The sequence below is a fragment of the Protopterus annectens genome, chromosome 1.part1, assembly GCF_019279795.1.
Source record: "Protopterus annectens isolate FY-2018-M chromosome 1.part1, PAN1.0, whole genome shotgun sequence".
Lineage (NCBI taxonomy): Eukaryota > Metazoa > Chordata > Ceratodontiformes > Protopteridae > Protopterus > Protopterus annectens.
The window spans coordinates 67,727,576-67,741,258 of NC_056726.1; positions in this window are offsets into that span (position 1 = coordinate 67,727,576).

A 13,683-nucleotide genomic window follows, 5' to 3' on the forward strand; every position below is an offset into this window, starting at 1 on the left:
AGGCTAATAGGGCAGTAGTTCCCGGGGTCCATGGTGGATCCCAGTTGTGGAGTGGGATAACCGTGTACCATTCAGTAGGCACAAAGCCTGGAGTGAGGCTATGATTGAACATGGTACATAGGTGGGGTGCCAGTTCATTTTGTAGTTCATGCAGAACACAGGCCGGGATGTTGTCTGGTCCCATGGATGCTGTATTCATGGCTTTGGAGAGTGCATTTTTTACCTGTGTGGCCATGATTACCGGGACTTGGCATTCTTCTGGTATTAAGATGAGCCCTTTACGGGGTGTGAGGGGGGTGAAATTAGCACTGAACCTATCTGCCAGGATGTTGGCAATATCAGTTGGTTCTGTATATTTAGTGCCATTATGCTGTAACTCAAAGCAGATCTGAATGTTGCCATTGAGATTCTTGACGTAATTATAGAATGCCTTGTGGTTGTCTTTAGAATCTGTGGTGATTTTGTTGTTTGTAACTAGCTTTGGAGGATTATATGAGGGATCTCAGCTTCTTACTGAGGCTGACAAGGAAGTTTTCTCCAATCATGGGACTTTACTATTTTTTGCAATAGTTTCTTTCTTCTGTTGTAGAGTTTGTTTATGGCAGGAAACCACCAGATTTGCTTCCCTTTTTTTTTGAGGAGAACATCTTGGTTCTATTTGGGATGGCACAGTCCATGCAATCGTGTATGTGTTCATAAAGTGCATTGGTGTAAGATTCAGAAGTCGTACTTCTTCTTTCCGTCTGCATGGGTGTCATGAAATTTGCCATTTCTGTCTTAAGAAGCATGAAGTTGGCTTTGGAAAAGTTTTTTATGGTGGTTATCTTAATGTGGGGTGGGGGGAAGAATGTGGATGTCTAGGGTGATTAGCTTATGGTCGGATCTGACCAACGAGGAGCTGACCTCTGGTGTGGAGCATGGGTCACCCATGTTGGTAATGACCAGGTCTAGGATACTGGTGCCCCTGGTGGGGGTATGGATAAGTTGATCCAAGGCATTGGAATTTATGAATTCCAAAAAAAACTTTGTTCTTCCATGACCCCCTGTAAGCCTACCCCAGACCAGTGGATGTGCGATTGCTAATTCTGTCATAGGGTAGTGCACAAGTCACATATGGACAGAGTCAGTATGTAATACAATCAACCACACATATGCACACATACCCTTACAATCTTCCATCATATCGATACAGAAATTGGGCCACAAATGACATTATAATGGCCAGAATTTTATTTGATGTTGGCGATTAGCTTAGCAATGTCCTATAACATTATGAAAATTTCATGTCAATGTTGCTGTGATGGATGTATGGTAGCCCTACAACAGTGTATTCCAATCTGTGATTTGAGGTAATGTATTGATGATTGCTGCTGCCATTTGATTGTATGCTCCTTACATAACAGCTGTAGTAATATGCTTCCTGAGAATTATTGAGATGCAACATATGTTGTTTCCTTACTAAGTCATGTGTTTTTGTAATGTAGTATGCCAACATTCTACCCATCTCTCATTCAAACATTACAGTGACACTTACAATATGGCAGAAGTGTGCGTGTGTATACCTACCATCATTAAATGCTCTGTGACATACATCAGTATAATGTCATACTGATTACATGGTCACAGATGTCTTGTTTCATCCAGGTGTTGTAATGTTGATATAGTCACAAACATATAAGTAGTCCAGATTAAGTTGCATCCTTTTTCAATTCATTATATGCACAATTGTGCTGCTATTCATAAGGATTATTGAGGGGATCTCCAGCTGCACTGCATGACTGACAGCATTTGTGTCAGTATTTATTCTGCATGAACCACATTCAGTTCATTTATAATGTGTCCATATAGGGTATCAGGGCACTCACACACAGTTTTACAGTGAAAACCATATATGAATATGATGTGCAATCGATGTAATTAAGTGACATAGGTAGAGTTGTATGGCTGTGTGAAAACTTCCACTGTGTGGCATGTAATGCATTCCCAAGGTTGTATCCAGAGGTGTTGTCACAAATCAGTTTTTAAATAAATATAAAATGATATAGAGAATACAGAACTAAGCACAGAGCTGTTTGTGGGTAGCACCACATATACGCAACTGTAAGAAATAGGCAATCTGCTAGCTGACAGATTTGGATCAAACTTCACTCTCCCTGGCCACACTGGACATCACCCAAAATGTACATGCTAGCATTACTCAGCTTACTTATTCAAGAGAACAGCTCCTCTGTGTGCTCTTTAAGCCTAAAAACATGACATCAATAGGCCCTGACAACAACCCAGGTTGCCTTTTCAATAATTTGAAACCTGACCTAGCAGACACAGTTGGATGTCTATGTTCTGTCAGAAGGGTGTATGGCAGCAGTCATCTATCTGAACAAGGGGAGATCATCATCTGACCCAGTGAATTATAGAGCCATAAACCTGATTTGCCTCATCTATAAGGCAATCAATGGAATGGTCATAAACCTTATCAAAAAGGACACAGATACTATCCTGACTGTGTACACAATCCATTTTTGATTTGTTAAGCATAAGTCATGTCTGTAAAAATCTGTTTGACTTCTTCAAGATCACCAAGGGCATGGCTGGGGGAAAGACTGTGCATCACACCTAAAGTGACCTGGCCAAGACATTTGACACAAATCGACACTCGGGTATTATGGATAAACGTTCTCACCTGGTCATAAACACATACATCACCAGGTGGGTAACCAAATGGATCACTGACAGGACACATACTGTCAAAGTGTGTGAATTCACCACTAGCAAGAGGCCAGTGACTAAGGCTGTACTACAGATTCTGTATTATGCCCTTTCCTGTTAGACAAACTTAGGGAGCCTTTGTCTTACCAGCTTTGTGGATGACTGCAAAATATTGACAATCACTGAATTCATGAACATTATTGATATACTGCAAAAACTATTAATGCACAAAAATGATTTGTGCCAGAGCCATGGACACACATTAAATGAACACAAAAGCATAATTATTCTCTTTTGAAAAGCAAATTACCCAAGCTAATTACAATATTGGCAGCAGTCCCCTATGAGTACACCCAGTGATATGTGATCTTAGTACTCAGTTATACAGTAATCAGAACATTGACCACCATGTGTCCACAATGATGACAAATTTCTTGTATGTGGCAAAACTCATAAATATGGGCAGGCCATGCTCAGCAAAGGACATTATAATGCCATTGAACTCAGCTCTTATCATACCAATAATTGAGTATAATGCACCCTTTTGCATATACCTCAACACACATCTGCAACAGCTGGTCTAAACTCACACAATGAAGATACATGGTGTAAACATTGTGGCTTATGAGTTATGCAAACATCTCAATTGGCCAGGATTGCCCCTAAGTTAAACTAGAGTTGTTAAGACTGTGCGTGTTAACATCTCCAAAAAGTGGTAATTTTTGAGGAAGGTATTTTGAATTCCCCTTATATGTAGATTAATGAAAAATCATTGTAGTTGTCAAGTGTGCTCCTGAAGAACATGTATAATCACTTACAAACACATTTTATGTCAATGTCACAGTTTAATGGTTGTATTATTTTAAAATTGCTCATGATCGTGCCTGCTTCTGTTTAATGTTTTCCATAATCCTGTTGCTATGTGTTCCTGATTGGTTGAAACCATGCTTACATTTCAGTTGTATTCAAGCAATTCATTTTGCACACCTTCAAAATATGTGCATATCATTATTATATATACTGTCCAAGCTAAATGTCCTCTCCAGTGATCATGTCAAGATGTTTATGTCATAACTAATCATCTCCATTGTATGTAACCTTGTGTGACAGTCACATAATATACTATAATGTGTAATGATATAAATATACTCACACAGGAGGTACTATGTCATCTACATATGTGATTGATCTTATACCACTGACTTGTCTTTAGGGTGTACATACATTAACTTGCCCTTATCTTGTGTACATTACCATGTTGTACACATTTTCTTTCTCTTTCTTCATTCTTAACAATCATGTCTGTGGCCCTTGTCAATAGGCGCAGTTTTCCCAGACTAGTGTATTTATACTGCATTCTATGTACCCTTGATGATCATCACAAATCCTTTTTTTCAGTATGCCAAAAAACATGTTGTAATGTATACTACACTAAGTACACCTTTCTGTAATGTGTTACTACTGCATTCATTGCATTCATTTTAGCCTTGGTGATCACTGAGGCTGTTCACACAATTCCACAGAGCAAGACTGTCGGTAGGTAAAATTGTCTGCATGTTCTATATGCCTATATGCTGCTTTACACAGTTTCCTGGCTAGCAACACTGATGCTGGCTATAAAACTGTGCATGTACTGTTCATGTATGAGCGATGTGGGGCATGCATATATGATTAGCACTGCTGCTCATCGCACATACATGTAAACTTCATGTAGGCATAGCATTAAGTCTATGTGGAGTTTATTGAATCCCCAGGCATATCTCTCTTATGGGAATATTGATTTATTTTTTATTTTATTTTACATTTGTTGACCGGGATAGTCCGACTGGATGCATGTCCATTTTCAGCGGATGCCCGGGGAGAAAAGCTCCAAGGGTAAGCAGATACAGCATTGCATAATACCAGCATTACATAATACAAATGGACTATTTACAGAGATTACATAAGTAAGCAAGTTAAACAAGTTCCACAGGTTAGAGTTAATCCCGAGCATAAATCAGGATTAAATTAAACTACACAGTAAGCTGGTTAACAGATTTTTACACATTGTAGAGAGAGTTGGCCAGGCTTGATACAGTGACATAGCCAGTTAAGTGACAAATGTTGTTTGAGTCTAGTTTTAAATTGGCCTAAGGTGGAAAGTAAGGTAATATCAGCTGGAAGAGAGTTCCAGGATCTACTTACAGAGTTTGCAAAGCGAGAGTCACCGGCTGTGTTATTCATTTTGCTAGTCTGAATTAGTAGTTTGTTAGAGGATCGAAGCGGTCTAGAATTGTTATAGGGGGTGATAATATTTTTAAGTGCAGGAGTATTGTTTGAATTATAGAGGATTTTATAGGCCATAATCAGTTGGTTATACTGGATTAGGCTGGGTAGTTCAATCCACTCAAGCTGATTTAGATTGATGCAATGATGTGTCCTAAATGGCAGCCCAGTGGCAAATCTGGCAATGTGGTTGTAGCAAATTGAGAGTTTATTAAGGACAGTCTTGTTTAAATTCGAGAGTAGAGGAGATGCATACAGAAGGGTTGAATGAAGGTGTGAGCGAGCTATGGCAATTTTAGCTGGATGTGTTAGGAAGGCTTTTATTCTGTAAAGTGACCCTAGTTTTTTATTGATAGTTTTGATAGTTTGGTTAACATGTAGGTCAAATTTTAGATTATTATCTATGATGACACCTAATAGTTTTGTAGAGGGGTTAGGGGAGCTTATTGTGCCATCATTTAAATTTATGGTAAAGGTGAAAGTGGTAGACCTACGTGTTGGTGAAAATAACAGCATTTTAGTTTTTTTGGGATTTAGGATAAGATGACGTTCAGAAAGCCAGTTTTCTATGTATTAAAGGTGGTCTGGGTAGCTGACCATAACTCTATTGGAGATGTGGCCGAGCAAATCAGAGTAGAGTCATCAGCATTTGGATACAGCTGACTTTTGGGATGACAGTATAAAGGTTGTTAATGAAGATGGAGAACAGCAAGAGCCCTAGTATAGAGCCTTGTGGTACTCCAAGGGTGTTAGGTAGAAGGTTAGAGAGTTTGTTCTGCCGGAGGACAGTCTGCTGTTGACCATTTAGGTAGGATTGAAACCATTGAAGGGTTCTAGTATATAGACAGAATGTTTGCAGGGTGTGGATTAAAAGTTGGTGATCAACCATATTGAATGCCATGGAAAGATCCAAGAAGAGGGCTGAGGATATATAATTATTGTTGCGATTATGGTTTATGGTGCTGATAAAGGCTAGGAGGGCTGAAGTAGTGTGATGAGGATGGAAACCATGCTGAGTGTCTGCCATAAGGTGATTCTCGATTAGGTGGTGCATGAGTTGTCTATGAATATATTTTTCCATAATCTTTGCAAGTGGAGCGAGTATAGCTATTGGCCTATAATTGGAGAATTCAGTAGAGCTGCCTCCTTTGTGAAGTGGGATTACATAGGATATTTTCCAGATGGTGGGAATTTTAGCTTCTACTATGGTTCAATTGATTAGTACCGAGACGGGGTAAGCAATAGCATCAGCTGATTTTTGTAGGTACTTGGCAGGGAGCTGATCAGCAGAAAGTGTAGTGGGTTTTAATTTTTTGATCAAGGTACGGATAAGTGAAATGGCGACTGGTTGGAAGCTGAATGCGAGTAGGTTCTAGGGGTGCTACTTTCAGGACCAGGGGAGCTAGGAAGTAGTTGGCTAGCTAGGGCTTGAATTGTCTCAGTAAAGAATTGGTTAATTACAGTAGTATTGTTTTTTGTCTTGTAAAATGGATTTTTTAGTTTTGTTCCTGGATTGCCTGTATTTAGTGTGATCTTGGGGGTCTTTAAGAAGAATGCCATAAAGCCCATGCTTTGTTTCTAAGGGTAATTTTGAGTTTAGACTCTTTAGAAAGCCATGGTGCAGTTTTTGCCTTTATTCTCTTTGAACGAACAGGTGCATGCAAATCAAGGATCTCAAGGAATTTGTTATTAAAGTATGCTACTGCTTCCTCTAAGGGGAGGTGTTTTAGAATAGACCAATTACATGAGTTTAGTTCTTGTTGGAATTTCGCAGGGTCAAAGTTTATATTGTTTCTAACCTTTCTGAGTAAGGGTTGTTGGGAATTAATGGCTTTGTGCTTAATTACAAAGGTGAGAAGGTGATTGCTTAGGCCATCAGGGAGGTACCAGAGGTGTACAGTTGGGGGTGACTATTTATGAGTACCCAGTCAAGTATGCTTTATTTTTGGTTGGGTTTACCTATCCTGGTAGGGGTGGATATGATTTGTGTAAATGCATGCAGGTTAATATGGGTGGTTGGGGATTCTGAGGAACAGGTGCCCCAGTCTATGTTAAAGTCTCCAAGTAGTAGGGTTTCTTGGGGGTAGTGACATGATAGCCAGTGCAGGATATCTTCAAGTGTAGATATATTGTTACCTGGGGGTATGTATATGCAGAGGATATTAATGCATTTATTTTTATTAAGTTGCAATTTGGTAGCAAGAATCTCCGAGTTATTAACCTGAGGTGGTTGTATTACATCTATGATGACATTCAACTCAGATTTATAGAGTACAGCTACACCACCCCCCCTTCCACGAAACACGATCCAGCCTGTATATGTTGTACCCAGGTGGTAACACTTCATTGTCTGTAGTGTTAGGTTTTAACCAGGTTTCAGATAAACAGAAATTCTCAGGGGAGTGGACATCCAGATGTGCATGCAATTCATGTACATTGCTATTAATGCTTCTAATATTGAGATGACAGGCTAGGAGAGAGTTAGTTGGCCTATTAATTGTTGGTTTGTAGCTTAGATTGCAAGTAGAAGGGGTATGTGTATCTGAGGTGGGTGGGCCAGGGTTGGAGTGAATATCACCACCAAGTATTAGGTTAAGTCTATACTTGGTGATGAACTTCAGGAATTTGTTTATTAGTTTGTGGTAGTGTTTGGATCTAGAGCTAATGTGCCTGGGGTTGAGATGTTGATAGACTGAACAAGATGTTGGATAGGACCTGGTACTGTAAGTATGGTTGAAGGTGGGAGGATTTACAGCTGGGGTGATATTATGGCCTTTTGGGACCTGAAATCCAGTGAGAAACTGGTTTTCATACAGGGTAAGGAGGTATGGTATGAACAAGAAGGGTAGTAAAGAGGAGTATATCATTATCTGTGATTCAGCTAGTGAGTTAAGGAACTGTTTTACCTGGTGATGCAACACCATAAGATAAAGTGGTGAGGTAAAGGTACTGGAAGGGGGATGGGAGAATGCCAGATGAAAGCTAATAGGTGCTATTAAAATGTAGGAGAAGAATGGGGGTGGGAGTAATTATCCCAGATGAAAGCAGATAGGATCTAGAAAGTGGGGGGGTGGCTATAGTACTATAATTTTAGAGGTACTAGGGGTGTGAGGGAATTGGGGGCAGGGTGGGGAGCGAAGAGAGCCCGAGCACAGCGAGGGTGAACGTAGCGGGGCTATTGCAGTTTACAGGTTTCCTAAGGTGTCCTAAAGCTATAAGGTAAGTATTATAGTTCTTAATATAAGAGTCAGTTTACTTAAGTTACAGGGGAATGAGGCAAACACTCAAGTAGAAAAAAGAGCCCTATGGCTGACCAAAATGGTGACCTGCTTAATTACACAGCACTGTAGGTGAAAGCTTAACAAATGCTTTCTGTGTGCAACCTACTCTGCTTAAATGCTGAGAAAAAACTGATTGCAGTCCTGTAGACACCGTTTTGTAGGGAACTGTAGAGTTCAATCTGCTTAAATGCTGAGAGAAACTGATTGCAGTCCTGTAAACACTGTTTTGTAGGGAACTGTAGAGTTCAATCTGCTTAAATGCTGAGAGAAACTGATTGCAGTCCTGTAGACTCCATTTTGTAGGGAACTGTAGAGTTTAATCTGCTTAAATGCTGAGAGAAACTGATTGCAGTCCTATAGACACCATTTTGTAGGGAACTGTAGAGTTCAATCTGCTTAAGTGCTGAGAGAAACTGATTGCAGTCCTGTAGACACCATTTTGTAGGGAACTGTAGAGTTCAATCTGCTTAAATGCTGAGAGAAACTGAATAGCTACTTTATTAGTTAAATTTACTCTTTGCTACCTTGCTAACATACTAAATAATTACACCTTTACACAGATGCACTTTATCTATCACTCTCAGGCAATATCAGGACTTATAACAAGTGCATAATATCCTGGAAGTATTCACTGCCTAAATTTTCTCTAACATTAAGTGCTTCCTTTTCCACTTTAAACTGTTTATACTCTCCCCAGGATTTAATAAAGTCTGTGTAGGCACAGTGTAGAGCTACAAAGACTTTTATCACATCCATGTACACGGTTTCCACTTGGCAGCATGCTATGCATATTAATCATGGTGTGTTGCCGAGGTAGAGCCATGGAACATGGTTAATGAATCATTGTAGGGATTGTGGTGCTAACTGTGTCCGCAGATGAGCAACACACTCCCTGTACTGTCCGACCACAGTATATCAATGTAAATTAATATTTTTTATTTTGTATAAAAAACAGGTTTGTGGCAAAGCACAAAGTTCAGGAAGTGACATGTGCCAGCCATCCTAAAACTAGAAACCAAATTTATTTAATTATGTATGAAAAGGTCAGGTTTAAGCATAGCTGAGTGAGTTTGTGTAGCAGGGTGAGGTACTCAGCAGTGCTTAAAGGTAGCTCAGAGGTATACGTAAATGTATAGCAATACTCCACATATCCATGTAGCCAAATGGGTAGAGATATGGCCTTATGTGCAGTAGGTACAATGTTTGAATACCTGGCAGTGATATTAAGCAGTTATTTTCCAAATATACATTATGATAATTATTTTTAAATCTTGATCATCTGCACTCGGCTAAGCTCTTCTAAGATGTGCTAAGCATTGCTAAGTACTGATTAAAGAAGATATGTTTTAGCACTGCCTGGCACTGCTTGGCACCACTTAGCTGTGCTTAGCTGGTTTGAGCACTGCTAAGCACTGGTAAGCATTGCCAGTTTAAGCACTGCTCATTTTAGCTGCATGGTTTGTGCGATGCTAAGCAACGTGTCACATTTTTAAATATTGCCCAATGGCATGTAAGGGTAGGAAACAGGCTATATTAAGCTCACTAGGTGGGAATACAGAATGTTCTGTTGGAGTTTGAACTGTGCAGTAACTGTGGCTGGAGTTAGAGAGGGTACATGCTTCCGAGTGCAGTGGTGGGGCATTCAGGAGTCCAGGGTCATGGTTGGACTCCTGGTGAAAAACCATGATGAATGGCTGCTGCAGGGGGAGTTCCAAGGCTCAGAGTGCAAGGCAGACAGGTATCCCCTGCATAGGTAAGCAGGTCTGTCGCCACTATGAAGAGCTGAAGTGTTGGAAGCGGGATCTCTTTGCCAGCTGGGTCCAACAAGCTCGGGCCAGGGAATGCCCTACAAGTTTGTAAGTACTGTTACCTTTGTTTCACCAATACCTAATCAGAATGTGTGACAGACAGGTATGCATAATGGTGTGCTTCTCTCCATACAGCTGCTGAAGAGAGAGCTCGCAACATTGAGGCACATGCCAGGCGCTTGGCCAGGTTGCACCATGAGTGTGGTGAGTAAAGATGTATTTTCCAATCTATAGTCATATAAGCAAGAAAGAGTAAAGCATTAACTGCCACTAGGTATATGTAATAAAGATTGTATTGCAATGAATGTGGACATAGACCTGTACTGCAATAAGTGACTACTGACATCTATAGTGCAATAAGCAGGGAAGAGTAAAGCATCAACTTTGATAAAGTAAATGAAATAAAGTTTCTACTGCAATAACTGTGGGACTACAGCTGTATTGTAACACCTGCATTACAACAACTGCTGTGCAATAAAAACGTGAAACTATACCACTAACTGTATGAAGGTACCTCTAATAAAGCTGTGTTGTGCAATATGTGTGGAATTGCTGTTTCACATAAAATCAGTTATGAAAACTGTTTTGCAATAAAAACTCAAAATAATACCAGTTTCTGTCTCAAGGTATATCTAATAAAGAGTGTTGTGCAATAAGTTTAGATTCAGAACTGTTTTACAAGAAATGAATTATAACACCTGTTCTTCAATAACACATGAAGCAACAGCAATAACAACCAAAGTATATTGTGTATATCAGGATTGTCTTGTTTTGACCATTGCATGTCAGCTGTATGCATTCAGGCTCTGAGGTACAGTATGCAGGCAACTATAACAGTGTAATAGCTATAGACTGCAAATATACTGTCTGCAAATGTATATTGGTGAGGTAACCAACCCAGTAATCTGATGTGATTTGTAGACGACTTCACAGATATTTCAACCCACTAACAATATATTGTGTACACATGCATTCTATGCAGTAATGTATAGGTTACGTAGTATCTCTGTCATTATTGACTTCATGCCTGTGTGTTCAAGTGTAACTGCAGTCTACTATAAAAGTGTACTACTATTACCAGGTCATATATATTGGTTCCAGGTGAGATCTAGGCAAATATCATTTAGTAAGTAAGCAACAATGACTCAGTAGTTCAGTTTGTTAAATGCTCTCTCTGAAGTATGTTTTGCCACACATAGACCAGGGTTTGAGTCCTGTGCTCTGTAGCACTATATATTACAGCATCTGTCACAAAAAGATTACAGATTTTCTCTCCACAGGAACTACAGGAAAATGGGTCAGTTAGCCCATAGTCTTGGTAAATAATTGTGTGCTTAGATGTCACAGACTGTTAAAATCATTACCAGGTATGTGAATATTACTGCAGTCGATTCATACATTTGATGCTGATGTCCTCTTCAGTCACTGCATTTGGATTCTATCCCCATGCCTGTCAAGCAGGACATGATAGTAGTATAGTTTTCGTACTGTGCATATACATGTCTCCCAAGTGTCACACTGTCACAGAATGTAATTAGCAGCATGTAATCCCTCTGTCACACATTTACCATTGACATGAGTATCTAACCAGGAATGTGTAACTACATCATCCCACAGTACACTTCAGTAGTTATACAGGTCCACCTGATGTGCAAATGTTCTGTGTAGTTTACTACCCGCAGTTGTTGCGGATTGGCCCATACTGCCCCATGCGGATAGCTTGAGATGCATGTATGTGCTACAGCAGCTATAGTCCCCTTGTAAACATAAAGAAAGGACAGATCTGTAGAGTAGATAGCAGTACTGTTCTCCATGAAATAGACTATAATGGTATTAATGGACTGTTTACTTCTCTCTCTCTTTCCCCGCCCCGTATCTGCATTTATTTATTATTGTTATCCATTGTTTATTGGTTATTGAGGAAGTCAGGAGTGTCAGAGAAGTATGTAAGAGTGGTACAGGATATGTACGAGGGTAGTGTGACAGCAGTGAGGTCTGCGGTGAGAGTGATGGATGTATTTAAGGTGGAGGTGGGATTACATCAAGGATCAGCTCTGAGGCCTTTCTTATTTGCAATGGTGATGGACAGGTTGACAGATGAGATCAGACAGGAGTCCCAGTAGACTATGATATTTGCAGATGACATTGTGATCTGTAGTGAGAGTAGGGAACAGGTGGAGGAGACCCTGGAGAGATGGAGATATGCTCTAGAGAGAAGAGTAATGAAGGTCAACAGGACTAAGACAGAATATATGTGTGTGAATGAGTGGGAGGATAGAGGAATGGTAAGGATGAAAGGAGTAGAGGTGGCGAAGGTGGATGAGTTTAAATACTTGGGATCAATAGTTCAGAGTAATGGTGAGTGTGGAAGAGAGGTGAAGAAGAGAGTACAGGCAGGATGGAGTGGGTGGAGAAGAGTGTCAGGAATGATTTGTGACAGACGAGTACCAGTAAGAGTGAAAGGGAAGGTCTACAACAGGGTAGTGAGACCAGCTATGTTATATGGGTTGGAGACAGTGGCATTGACAAAAAGGCAGGAGTTAGAGCTGGATGTAGCAGAGTTAAATATGTTAAGATTTTCACTGGGTGTGACGAGGGTGGACAGGATCAGGAATAAGTATATTAGAGGGTCAGCCCAGGTTGGAAGGTTTGGAGACAAAGCCAGAGAGGCAAGATTACATTGGTTTGGACATGTGCTGAGGAGGGATGCTGAGTATACTGGGAAAAATATGCTAAGGATGAAGCTACCAGGTAACAGGAAAAGAGGAAGGCCTAAAATAAGGTTTATGGATGTGGTGAGAGAGGACATGCAGCTGGTTGGTGTGACAGAGCAAGATGCAGAGGACAGGAAGAAATGGAAACAGATGATCTGCTGTGGTGACCCATAACGGGAAAAGCCAAAAGAAGATGATAATGATGATGATTGGTTATGGTTTACTATTAACATCTGTTGTTACATTACACTTCATTTTGGGGCATGTGTTTTATTATTGTTATGTATTATAATGGTTGCATTTTAATATATCTTGTTGAATTACCTATGTTGTTGGCCTTATGCCATAACTGTTACTGGAATTTTATTTTTATTATTTATTTTACATTTGTTGACCAGGGGTGGCCACGGTGGTGCAGAGGTTAGCGTTGCCACCTCACAGCAAGAGGTTCTCTGGTTCGATCTTCAGCTGGGGTGCCTTCTGTGCAGAGTCTGCATGTCCTCCCTGTGGTCGTGTGGGTTTCCTCCAGGTGCTCCAGTTTCCTCCCATATCCCAAAGACATGCTATAGGTAGATTGGACACTCTAAACTGGCCCTAGGCCTGAGTGCATGCATGTGTGTGCCTTCTGTGGAAGGTTGGGTGCTGGGCTGGCAACTCGACACTGTAAAACTCCATTGCCAATCATGAGCAGACAAATGATCCACTGTGGTGACCCCTAACTGAGAAAAGAGAATAAGAATTTTACATTTGTTGACCGGGATTGTCAGACTGAGCTGAAGAGCCCTTTTTCAGTGGAGGCCAGGGGAGAAAAGCTCCAACATATTATACAATTTTCATTATAAAGTAGCATTAGACAGCAATGTTATAGGAATATTACAAGGCATTAGGTAGCAATACAATGTTATACAG